Raw genomic sequence first — 11,998 nt, 5'->3', positions numbered from 1 at the left:
TGGAGCTTCTTGTGAAGCAACTGAAAAAAAAAGCTTGCCACTTTTCAATACTATTCAGTAATGTACCTTATATTTTTCAACAGTGAGTTCATGTGGGTTATTTGAGGCATTTGCTTGAGACCTCGTTCTCTATAAATGAGCCAACCAAGAGGAGATGTTAGCGTATGTGAGTGGACGCAGTTCACTTCTCTGGACATAGGATGTGAGGATGGTGAAATAGCATATATCACCAGGAGAACAGGTGACTTACTGTCTTTGACATCAGACCTGATAATAGTTTACCACCAGTGCTCATTATATTTTTGAAACAGGATTTCTTCTCATCCATATTACAGTTTGTAACCAACACAGTGAATTTTTTTAAAGAAGATAGCGGTCATTTTATTTCTATAAAACACTATGTCTTATTTGCTATTTAAAGTTTGGAGGTGATTAATGACTAGGAAATGCTACTAATATTAATGACTAGGAAATGATACTAAAGATTTGGGTTTTGGTTTGGAAGTTAGTGAAACCTGTGCTTTACCTTTCTTCTTTTCATCAAAATTCATCTGTCTCAAATATCTAGCCTCCTGAACTCAATGTGTTACAAATGGAAGACTTATTTGCAATGAATAAATAGCAGGCATTCTGTAAATGTGCTAAAAAATTGATTAGCTCATTTGCTTGTCTTTCTTGCATTTTTGTCATGAATATATGGTAAATGTTTCATCGTATATTTCAACAACACATTAATACGATTTCAGACCTCATCTAGTCTAACCCTCTTAATTTTCAGGTGAGAAGATAGAGGTGCAAGGTGAGGTTAAATGATGTGTCCAAGTTCAAATACAGACAGAAGTAGAGGCAGAGGCAGAACTTGACTCAAACCTTCCTAATCACTTATTTTTAAACCTTTGTTGGTTTGCAAACTTGCCCCTATACACAGAGGGCAAGAAGAAACCTAGGAAAGAGGCAGGGCACTCCAAATTGGTAGATGGCACTTTTAATAAGCAAGGGAGTTACATATGAGGCTTGTCTTTGGTCGGGGGAGAGGGGAGTCACAAGACCAGTAAATCTCTGTACCTGTCTGCCAGAATCTTAAAATGTTAATAATGGCTTAATTGGATTCAGTCATGTATATTCTCCAGATGGTCTCAACAACACCTTACTCTCTCAAGGCTGCATCCTTGAGATGAACCTGAGGGTGGGACTGGTGGGTGGAACTTTCATTCAATGGACAGGGAATGGGGCAAGGAGCCTCTCATTTCCCTGGTCCAGCTCTCATGTCAACCAGCTGACACACCCTCTCAGTGACCTACCCTCTCCAACAACTTCCCATCCCCATCATTCTTTTTGTTGTTACCAAGTAACATATTGCTCAGCTGAAACTCAGAAAATAAATACATTATCCAAATCCATACAACTTAATGGAAGATGATTTTCCCAGATTTTTTGTTTTCTATCCAGTGAACTTTCTACTCCACCCCATCATGTGTGAGTGTGTGTGTGTGTGTGTGGCTTTGTAGTATGTGTTTCTTTTACTTTAAACATTTTTTTTAGTGAGGTTTAATACAAACAAGAATCCTTTCCTTTCCTTAAGCCAGCTGCAGTACCTGTAGGTAGCAGTTATAGATCAATACAGAAGATTTTAGTTTCATAACGGTCCTCCAGTTTAAAGAAAGGCTTTAATTAGGACAGCAGTCTGCTCCCATCTCAGCTTGTGTAATTTCAGAATTAGCAACTAATGCATTAGGTTTTTAAATTATTTGCTGAGTTTTTTTTCATGTTGCCTCCCCAATGATTAGTATTAAAATTACAACGATTAAGTTTCTCTTGTAATTTTTTTCCTTGAAAAACACATTCTGGTTCACTACTCAGCATTTTCTATGTGCTGGATTATAGAGTCATCTGTCCCATTTATTTATTAGGCAAATCTGCAAATAGTGAATGTGGCAGACAGACCCCTCCCAAATATTTGGAGGCCCAGGTCAAGAGAAAATCTGATAGTCTTCCTTCCTCCTTCCCTTCCCACTCTTGACACTGACACATATTGCTAAGAGCCTCATGTGGGGTCTTTCATACTTATGTGAGATGCATAAAGCTCAAGTATCTTGAGTCCATGTGTGTTCCACACACGCTTAAAGAGTGATTCCTTGGCCACACGCTCAGATCTAGGTACATACTCACCAGCATTGCAGTCTACCCTTAAGAAATCAGTATCCGTTCCCCTCTCTCCACTCAATGGTACTAAACATCAAATGCTTCTGTGAAATAACATTCCTTTAATTCAAATCATCGAAGAAGTTCAATAAGCGAGAAGTGCCGTGACTAGAAGGCTCTATAAGAAATCCCATTTCTAAATCAGCACAGAGGATGAGACCCTGCCATAGAGGTCTCCACATCTAGCTTATTTTCTTGTCCTGCAAATAGAATTTCCAGATTTTTATCCAAATTTAACAGCAGAATTTTTCTCCCCAATACCACTGTGTGGATTTAATAAAGCAGGAGTTATCACGGTAAGAAACCAAAAAGTTCTGAGTCTGTTCTCTGCTGCTAGACAGGAGAAAACTCAGTAAATCAAAAAGAACTTCCTGCCAAAGAGAACAGGGGAGGTATGAGCGGCTGTAACCCTGTGACGGAGTTAACGGCAGCTGAGACCAAAGCAGGTTGTAAGACTAGCGCCTTCGTTACAAAAATATAAACGTGCCATTGTTAGATACTATAAAACATCAAAGTTGTGGTAAATGCCACATGAACTTACAGTGAAGTGATGGTTTTCATCTCGCTAGTTCAAATACTTTCTCTTAATGACTATTTAAAACCCTTATGAGCTGATATTATCTTATGCTGAGTCCTTCCTCTTGGGAGGGGGGGGTGACATAGAAAATACACCTGAAAATACATTTTATTTTAATCTTCCATAAATTATTATTTCTTTAAGAAAATGGATTTTAAATGGTTGGGAATGAAATCTTAAATGTATTTCAAATGATCAGCTATTAAAAAAAGAGCATTCTCTTCAAGTCACTAACTTCTCTCATAATAAAATAGGAGTTCCTGGTGGCTATTTCTCACTATCTTTCCCATAAATGGAAAACAGACTGGCATCCTTTCATCTTCAATTCAGGTTTTTTGTTAGAAAGAAAATGAGCAGAATGAGCCCTATTTTCTCCTCTTGCCAAAGTGAATTCAGAAGGAGGTGGTGGTAATTGTGGGAGTGTGGCCCTAATATTTTTCAGACCCTTGGCTTCAGTTTAATTGATAACTACTTGCGTTGGCGTGTTCGATAGTCCTCATTCACCAAAGAAAGAGAATCGAGCTCCTTATTAAGAGGAATGTGAGTGTCACTCTTAAAAGTGTCTCATTTACTTTCTAGAGTTTCATAACATTTTCAAAGAAAATTGACTTTAATGTGTATGAATTACAATGACTCTTAAGGAGATGAAGGGTGATAGTGTCACAAAATCAAATGATGGAAAGCTTGGATGGGCTCATTGGGTATAAGGAAGTAGGGTCTATAATGATTCAGAGACTGATTTTCATCCAAACTGGCCACTGAACTCCATGGGGAGAGCCGCTTTCCATCACCTACTACCAGCTATCCACTTTAAACCAGCAGGGAGCAACCTTGAGTCAGCCCGGATCCCTGTGGAGAAGCAATGATCAAAGGGAAGGTAACTAGAGGTGAGGTAACTGAAGAACCTCAGCCTAACCATTCCCCATGGAGGAGAAGGCAGTTCTGGCTACCCCAGTGGAAACCCAAATTAGATACTGCGGACCCAGTGAACTCAGCAGGGTCCTGTCAGGAACACAAAACCAATATTTATTTTTCTGAGAGAATTTAATGTCCAGAATTGGTGGAACAGGGGTTGGGAGACTAGAAAACCAGCAGGAAACACTAAGTTAGCACAGAGAGTAACTGAAGCATCTATCATCGTTATGGCTGGAGAGACAAAGCAAAGATGTTGGGGTTGCCAGAACCTAGAAGCCTGGAGGAGGGGTTCTTGATCTGAGACCATATCTCTCAAGAGGTGCTTCCCACTGGCGCTGATGCCTTAGAAGCTCAGAGGATGGGCTGTCACTCAGACCTCTGAGGAGGGTGTGTGGCTCAGCTGCTGCTGTTATCTCTGATGCGGCACAGCTAAGGCTGGTTCAGACTGCTGGGAGAAACTGGAAAGTGGACCAGCCGCTGCTTGCTGAAGCAAGAGCTGTTGCTGAGGAGACACAATAACTGGATGCAAAACTGAATGAATCAGTTTCTTTCTCCTGCTTCTTGCCTTCTTACCTCTCTCTAGCACCCCCCCCTCCCCGCCCCATTGGCAAAAACCTAACAGAGAACCACTTGACGAAAGAGAAATGTGTTCGATACCATAGCATCACAGAGCAGACTATGAAAGGATTTGGAACTAGAGGATGATAGGTTAATTAATGACACACCCACTTATTCCAACACTGACAGGGCTTTGATGGAGGAAAATTATCCTCTAATGTTGTAGAGCTACATCGATTGTTATAATCCAGGGTTTTGAAAATGAAGCGATGCTTCTCAGCTGCTTTTCACAGTACTTGATGCGACTGAAGCAGTACTTTCTCTCTGATTCACCAGCAGTTCTGATACCTTAACTACAACTTTATATATAGTTGATTTTCTGAAACTTGTTTTTGTGTTAATCTTGCTGTGCTGTGAAAATAAGCAGTTATACAATTAAGTAAACTATTCCTTTTTACCTTTGAATTAGGCATCTCATAACCTTGGATTGCCTGCCTTAGTCAAAGTCTGAGCCTTTCTCATAATCATGACCGGGACCAGCTCCCAAATAGTCAGCAGCACCAAGGATGATGCCTCACTTCCATAACCCTAGAGCCTGCCAGATAACAATGTAAATGCAAAAAAGAAAGAGATGTATTCTGGTCTGGAAACGTGACCCTGAATTAGACTTGATCGGAGTTAGAAAGGCAATAGAGCTGACCTTACAGACATAGCAACCATTATAGGAACTCAGAAAAGGAGTTCCAATATGAACCATAATAGCAAAGCTTGATGGCAGAGGTGAGTCACCCTAACTTCAAAGGTGTGCTAACCTCGGGTGGACAACACAGCAGGTAAGGAGGCACTGGACCTTGAATTAGAAGGCTGGCGTTTGACTATGAGGTCTACCATTCACCAGCTGTGAGATTTCAAAGGCATTTAAGCACTTCAAGCCACCATTTTTCTTTTTTTTTTTTTTTTGCATAAGCAGAATAAAACCATCTTTCATATAGAATTGAGACAATTACACATAATAGCATACATAAAAGCATTTCACACATTATGGATACTTAAAATTTTTAATTAATCTAAATCTATAAGGAATTGTATTTGGAAAATGCATACGTGTTTCATGAAACATGGTAACCAGGAATTTTGAAACATCATGTAACAGACACTTAGGATATACCAAGTTATGGTTCCCATGTGTCCTGTTCTATATCCCTCCCCGTAGCCAGTGCAATGAGCTTTGGTTGTTTGGATGGAGTTGGGGGTGAGGAAGGTGAAGTAAAGAAGAGCAGACAATTATCTGAGTAGATATTTACATTTTAAGCAATATTTATTTGATTTTTGTCAACTAAACACTTTTTTCTTTTTCTTATCAAGGAGGAAAAATGTAATGAAGATGAGATTGGAGAACTGAAATAAGAGTCAGAAGACATGGTTCGAAGTTACTGCTCTGCCATTTAGAAGTTATGTGGCCAGTTACTTAACTTTTCACAGTCTGAGTTTTTGTTTTAGTTGTTGTTTTTAGATTCTGTAATAGTTTTGTTTTTTTACTGTAATGAGTGAATTAATATCTACCCCACTGGGCTGTTTTGAGGAATAAATGGAGTAATTCATTCAAAGTAGCTGGTGCAGAGTAAGCCCTAAATACATGGGACCATTACCGTCAGCTCCCGAGCACTCGGTTTTTGTGGACAGATCAGTGAGCTATATGGGTTGAGAACTGGCTTTGCCACCTACAAGTTTTGTGATCCTGGGTAAGTCACTTAAAATTTCTAGGCTTTAGTTTCTTCATATTTAAAACTAAGAGATTAGACGAGTGTCCCTGCTTCACAAGTGGATCTACTGAAAAAGTCAACGCAAAACACTGCGTATATGTATGAATACATATATATGAACATATATACATGTATGTATATGCGTATATATGTATACATATGTTTGTATGCATATCTATATATATAGGCATGCATGTATGTGTATCTACCTGTCTATCAATAGATAGATACAGATATACACATAAATACAGAAAACTTGATTTAGAAGGTCTCTCAGTATTACCTAATCTATCTATGGTAACCCTCAATTGGAATTTACTGATTTAAGGGAAAGAAAGGGCATCAAAATCCAGGCCATACTGTGACAAATGAGGGAATCAAATGTATTCTCTCATTTGTTACAGATAAACATTAATACCTTTATTCCATTCATTAATAATTAATTGCCCCAGGCTCTGATTCAAGTATAATTGTATGTTATGAAAACCTACAGTAGAGAAATATTGTGCAAATTGCAAAAACAGCAGTTTCATCATGAGTAATAAAAATTCAATTAAGTTTAGAATAAATGTGGGGGTTAGCAACCCAAGCTAACATAAAACTATGGAATGTAAATACAGTTTGGAATGAAATAACAAGGGTGTGACAATTTATAAAGTGTGTGAAAAGTCCATCATTGCCTTCCACACACTGGCAAGAAGAGGCCCACGTTATGGGAGAGGAGAATAATTTTCATAATTTTTATAGTGCTTTATAGCTGGAACAGTCCAAGGAAGCTGAATAGGAGGCTTTTTATTACACAGCTTGAGGGGAAATAAAAAATAAACCTCCCAGAATTATTTCTTCTATGTACCTTCAATAGGGCCTGGAATTCTGCAGTGTTGGTGAAGGTTTTCATTCTAGAAGAGCATGGGTGAAAAATATGACCGTGAACCTGGCATCAGTTTGGGACTTGGTCTGCACGCTATCCTTTATTTGCTATGTCACTATGGATAACACTACATAACATCTATGATCTTCAATTTACACATCAGCAAAATGGAGGAACTAATAATATTATTGTTAGAAATATGTTATGAAAGAGTTAAAATGAGATATTTAGTTAAGGCACTGTGTATATACTATGGATGTTAATGAACGTTATATAAGAGGTGAGATTATAATGTAATTTGATGATCTTAGGATCTTCCATTGTGTGTTTTTTATTCACACAGAGCAGAATTTGCAAGTTCAAATAATTTTGTTCTTCTAAAGAAGAATCTTAGAAAAGAGTTTTTTCAACAATTCTATCCTTTCTCAAAATAATATGGAAATTCTTATTTGAAAATGGACTTGAAAAGTCATGCTGAAATAAAATGGCTATATTACAGTCACACACAACCATTTTTACAAAAAAATAAAAAACAAAAAACAGAAAATGTAGTAATAAGCTTTACTCCTCACTTTTTCCTGTGGACTTGAAGTTGTCATTAATGAATATATTCTAAAGAATGAGTCGCAGATTTTGAAAGCAATTTGTAAGAAAGACTCTCAGAAGTATTCTGAATAGCGATAACATGGACGGGACATGTATCAGAGAACCTTGGGACTGGAAGGGACCACTCAGACCATCTCCCACAACTACCTGTTTAATGCTAAAACCCTTTCTATAGCTGTTCCCATTACTGGTTGTCTAGGCTGTACTTGCACACCTTAAATGACGAGGGGGCTCACTATTCCACATAAAATGTATCCCATTCTATTTTTGGTTGTTTATGTCTGTTAGGAGTCCTTTCTTATAAAGGACCTAAAATCTGTTTTTCTGTAATTTTTATTCCAAAATTTTCATTTACCTGGGCTCTATCCATGTTCTATTCACTTCTCTTTCAAGTAGCAGATTTTCAGGTTTTCAATGAATTTTTCATTATATTCTCCATAAATCATTTTTTTCTTCTTTTCAGAGTAAGTATCTGGCTTCCTCAATCTTTTACAGTGTACCCAGAATTACATGCATTACTTTAAGTGTAATCTGACCACAGCAGGTTTTGTGTGTGTGTGTGTGTGTGTGTGTGTGTTTCTGTGTGCGCGCGCACGTACATGCGCATGCTCTAGCTTTTACAAGACAGTGAAAAAAAACAATGATGTTTATTTATTTATTTAGTAAATATTAATTAAGGTCTTGCTACATGCCAGGTAATCCTCCTGATAGTAAGACATCAAAGATGAACACTATAGATAAATTTCTTGTTTTCATGAGGCTTATATTCTAGTTGGAGAGTAGTAAATGGATCAGTATATAATTAAATACCAGATAGATGAATGTCAAGGAGACAATTAAAGCAGAATAGAGTAACAGAGAATGGCCAGGTGATGAGGAGAGGTAGTGCTTTGAGATCAGGTGATCAGGGCAGGGCTTGCTAAAGATGTGACATTTAATTATGGACCAGAACAAAGGCTGGGAATGAACTAGCAGAATCTGAGGGAAGAGCATTTCTGGCAGAGTTAATAACAAGTGCAAAGATCCAGAAGCAAATAAGCTTGGCATATCTGAAGAACCTTAAGAGGCCTACGTGGCTCTAGTTGAACGAGCAAGAGGAAAGGTAGTAAGAGATGAAGTCAGGGAGATAGGCATGAATCAGATGCTATCAAACCTTGTAGGGTGTGATCACCAGTTTGGATGCTACTCCAAGAGGGATGGGGAATCCATCTCAGTGTTCTGGTCAATGACTACATCATTTTGTGATCGGTTGCTTGTTTTCCTGTGTAGAGAATTGACCTGGGTGATGGTAGATGGGAAGCCATGAAGAAGGGAAGCAGGGAGATGACCCAGGAGAAAAGACAGCTGCAGACTAGGCAAGTAAATAGGTGTTCAGATCACCAGTTCCAGTCTATGTGTTAGTGTGTGTGTGCATGTGTGTGTTGGGAGTGGGGGTGTTTCCCCACACCAATAAGCAATACTCAGGCCACCAGCTAAGTGTCCTACAATTCAACTCAGTTCTGACACTACCTATCTGGAGATAGCATCAGATTCCACAGTTTGAGAGCTGAGTGCCACAAGACGATCCCCACATCCCAATTCAGATGCTATTCACAAGCCCAGGTTGTTGTTACCTGTTCTTCTGACCAAATGGCTATAGATCAGAGGTTCCCCCACCCCATCCTTGGGTTCTACTGATTGTCTAGTGCAGCTCATGGCACTCAGGAAACCCATTTACTCACTAAATCACTGGTTTATTATAAAAGTATATGACTGAGGAACAGCCAGATGGAAGAAACGCATAGGGCAAGATATGGGGAAAGAGTAGGGAGCTTCAATGTTCACTTTAGAAGGGCCACTCTCCTAGAATCTCCATGTGTTCAATAATCTGGAAGCTCTCTAGACCCCGTCCTTTTGGGATTTTATGGAGTCTTCATTACATAAGCAGGTTTGATTAAATCATTGGCAATTGGTGGATGATTCAATCTTTAACCCCTCTGCCCTCCCCTGAGCTTGGAGGTGGGATTAAAAACTTCAACCCTCTAATTGCTTTGTTGGGTGGTTGGTTCCTCTGACAACTAGCTCCCTTCCTGAGGTTACCTACCGGCTTTCCAAAAGTCATTCATTAACATAACAAAAGACAAACCTTACTGCTCTTATCACTTAAGATAACTCCAAGAGTTTTAAGAGCTCTTTGCCAGAAATGAGGATGGAAATCACAATATCTTGTAAATCACAATATCACAGCAAGAAATGTTAGGGCCTTGAACTAGGGCAAGTGGTTTGTTTGGGGATCTATTTCAAGGGTAGTATCTAACAGATTTGTTGATGGTTATAGGGATGGAAGAAATAGAGGAGCTAAGGATTTTATGGTGGAACGCTTGCATAACGGTTTTTGCAAACAGGTAAAGAATCAGTAGGTCCAAAGAGAAGTTTTATTGACATGTGAAAAATAATATCCTGACACCCCATTGGCAGCATGGCACGACCAACGCAAGACTCTAAGAACTCATACTTTTCTGAGCCTTGTCACTTATACTTTGGCCTTGAGCAAAAAATTTTCCATCTGTGGGCACCTCAGTTTCCTTATATGTAAAAATTAAAGGATAAGCTAGATGTTTCCTGAAAGTTCACTTACGTCATTTGTGCAATGTCTCTAAGAATTAAACTCAACTTTTATTTGCTAATAGATATGTCGAACCCATTAGTGACATTGCTAGAGATTTTGCATCATAAGGGTGTGTAAGGGAAGTATTTCCCAAGAGAAAGTGTATAAAATTCCATTAGGAATGTACCCAACGAATTGAGATGTTATTTAAAGCTTACACTGATTCCCATTTTGATGATCCGACCTAATAAACAGAGTTGAATAAACAGAAATTTGCCTCGTTAATGCCTTGGGCAGAGAGAAGAGGCTCAATTTAGTTATTATACCACCACTATGTGTTTGACAATGTTTCAAGTCCTTTCAGCCAAAAGATTAATCTAAAAAGTCAGTAAATGTTTGTTCAGTGGGGAAAGAATGCATGATGATTGGATTACATATTATAGCTTCATTGATTGACAGCAAAAGTACTGAGATATTTGGTCTGGTAAATTGAAACTCTATTGCATAGGAATAAAAAGAGGAAACTTTGATTGTGTAATCAGAGCGTGTTAACACACTGTTATCATTTCAAATATGTGTTTTCTTCCTTTTGAGATATATATATATATCTAGAGTCTTGGTTTGTTTATACAAAAGATCCTATAGGCTAGGATCATGAAATATAAATAGGAAAGCAGCAATAACTAAAGACAGAAGGAGGGTAAAAATGGAAAACATTTGGACAAAGTGAGAGAAAAATCTAGAAGGGGGAGGGCAAATTTGAACACTATACTACCCTCTTGTATTTTGCTATTCTGAGTTGGTAAGAGAGGGGGAATAGGAAAAAATTTCTTCTATAATCCTGTGAAAGAGCTTTTATCCATTCTTTAACTCTTCCTGTGCAAAGAACAAATTATTTGGAATTTTTTCTTTTAGAATCGTTCAAAGAGATAAAAAGTGTATTTTAGTGATGCCTTTTCATTATCCTTTAGGTCAGTGGTTCTCAGGCTGTAATGACCATAGGGGTCGCCTGTGGAACTTGCTGAAAATGCAGGTGCCAGAACTCCATTCCCTCAAATATCCAGACTCCTTGTCTGAGGTGGAGTCCTCCAGCCTACCTTTTTATCAAGTATCCAGGTGATTCTGATGCAATGGTCCACAGACCACATTAGAATATCTTTTTATTAAGAGGCAACAGAGTATGTAGTCAGGCTCTTCTCCTTTATTGTATCATAACTGAGGTGAAAAGAATAATTTTCCTGGTTTAGGGGCATTTATCCCTGCAGAAATTCTATAGGTAGAGAACTATCCCTCTCATCAAACTTGTTGACTGGATAAAATGTGAAGTTCAATGCTATGCTCCTTAGGAGAAATGCAGCAGAAAAATTAGGGCATAGGTGAAAATTTTTTATTCCAGCTTAGTAGAATTTAAGGTAAGAAATATTGAAAGGATAAAAGCTGGTTGTTTTCTACAATTAAAAACACAGTCTCTAATAATGAGACAATTGTGAACATTTATGCACCAATGAATAAAACATAAAATACATAAAAGTAACTTTTAAAAAAGAAAAATATTTAAAAAATTGTGGCAGGTCTTAATACAATTATAAATTATATAATTGCAATATATATGTTATATAATTTCTATTAAAGGCAATATATAATTTTTTATTGATTTTAATAAAAGCATAAAATTACTATATTCTTAATTTAGTAGTGAAAAGTAGAGCATAGAATGTGAATAAAACAGAAGTAAACTAAAAACACTATTGATTTGAAATCAAAGCAAAAAATGAAAAGCCCTTGAATGGCCAAGACTTCAAGTTTATCAATAGCGTATAATAGCAATTCTAAGTCAGCGTGGATTTCAGCAGGCCCTATGCTAGATGTAATTTATCTAAATGGACTTTTAATGGGTTTACTCTTTCTCTCCTTTCAAA

The sequence above is a fragment of the Pteropus vampyrus genome, unplaced genomic scaffold, assembly GCF_000151845.1.
Source record: "Pteropus vampyrus isolate Shadow unplaced genomic scaffold, Pvam_2.0 Scaffold104, whole genome shotgun sequence".
Taxonomy (NCBI): Eukaryota; Metazoa; Chordata; class Mammalia; order Chiroptera; family Pteropodidae; genus Pteropus; species Pteropus vampyrus.
This window is presented reverse-complemented; position numbering follows the sequence as displayed.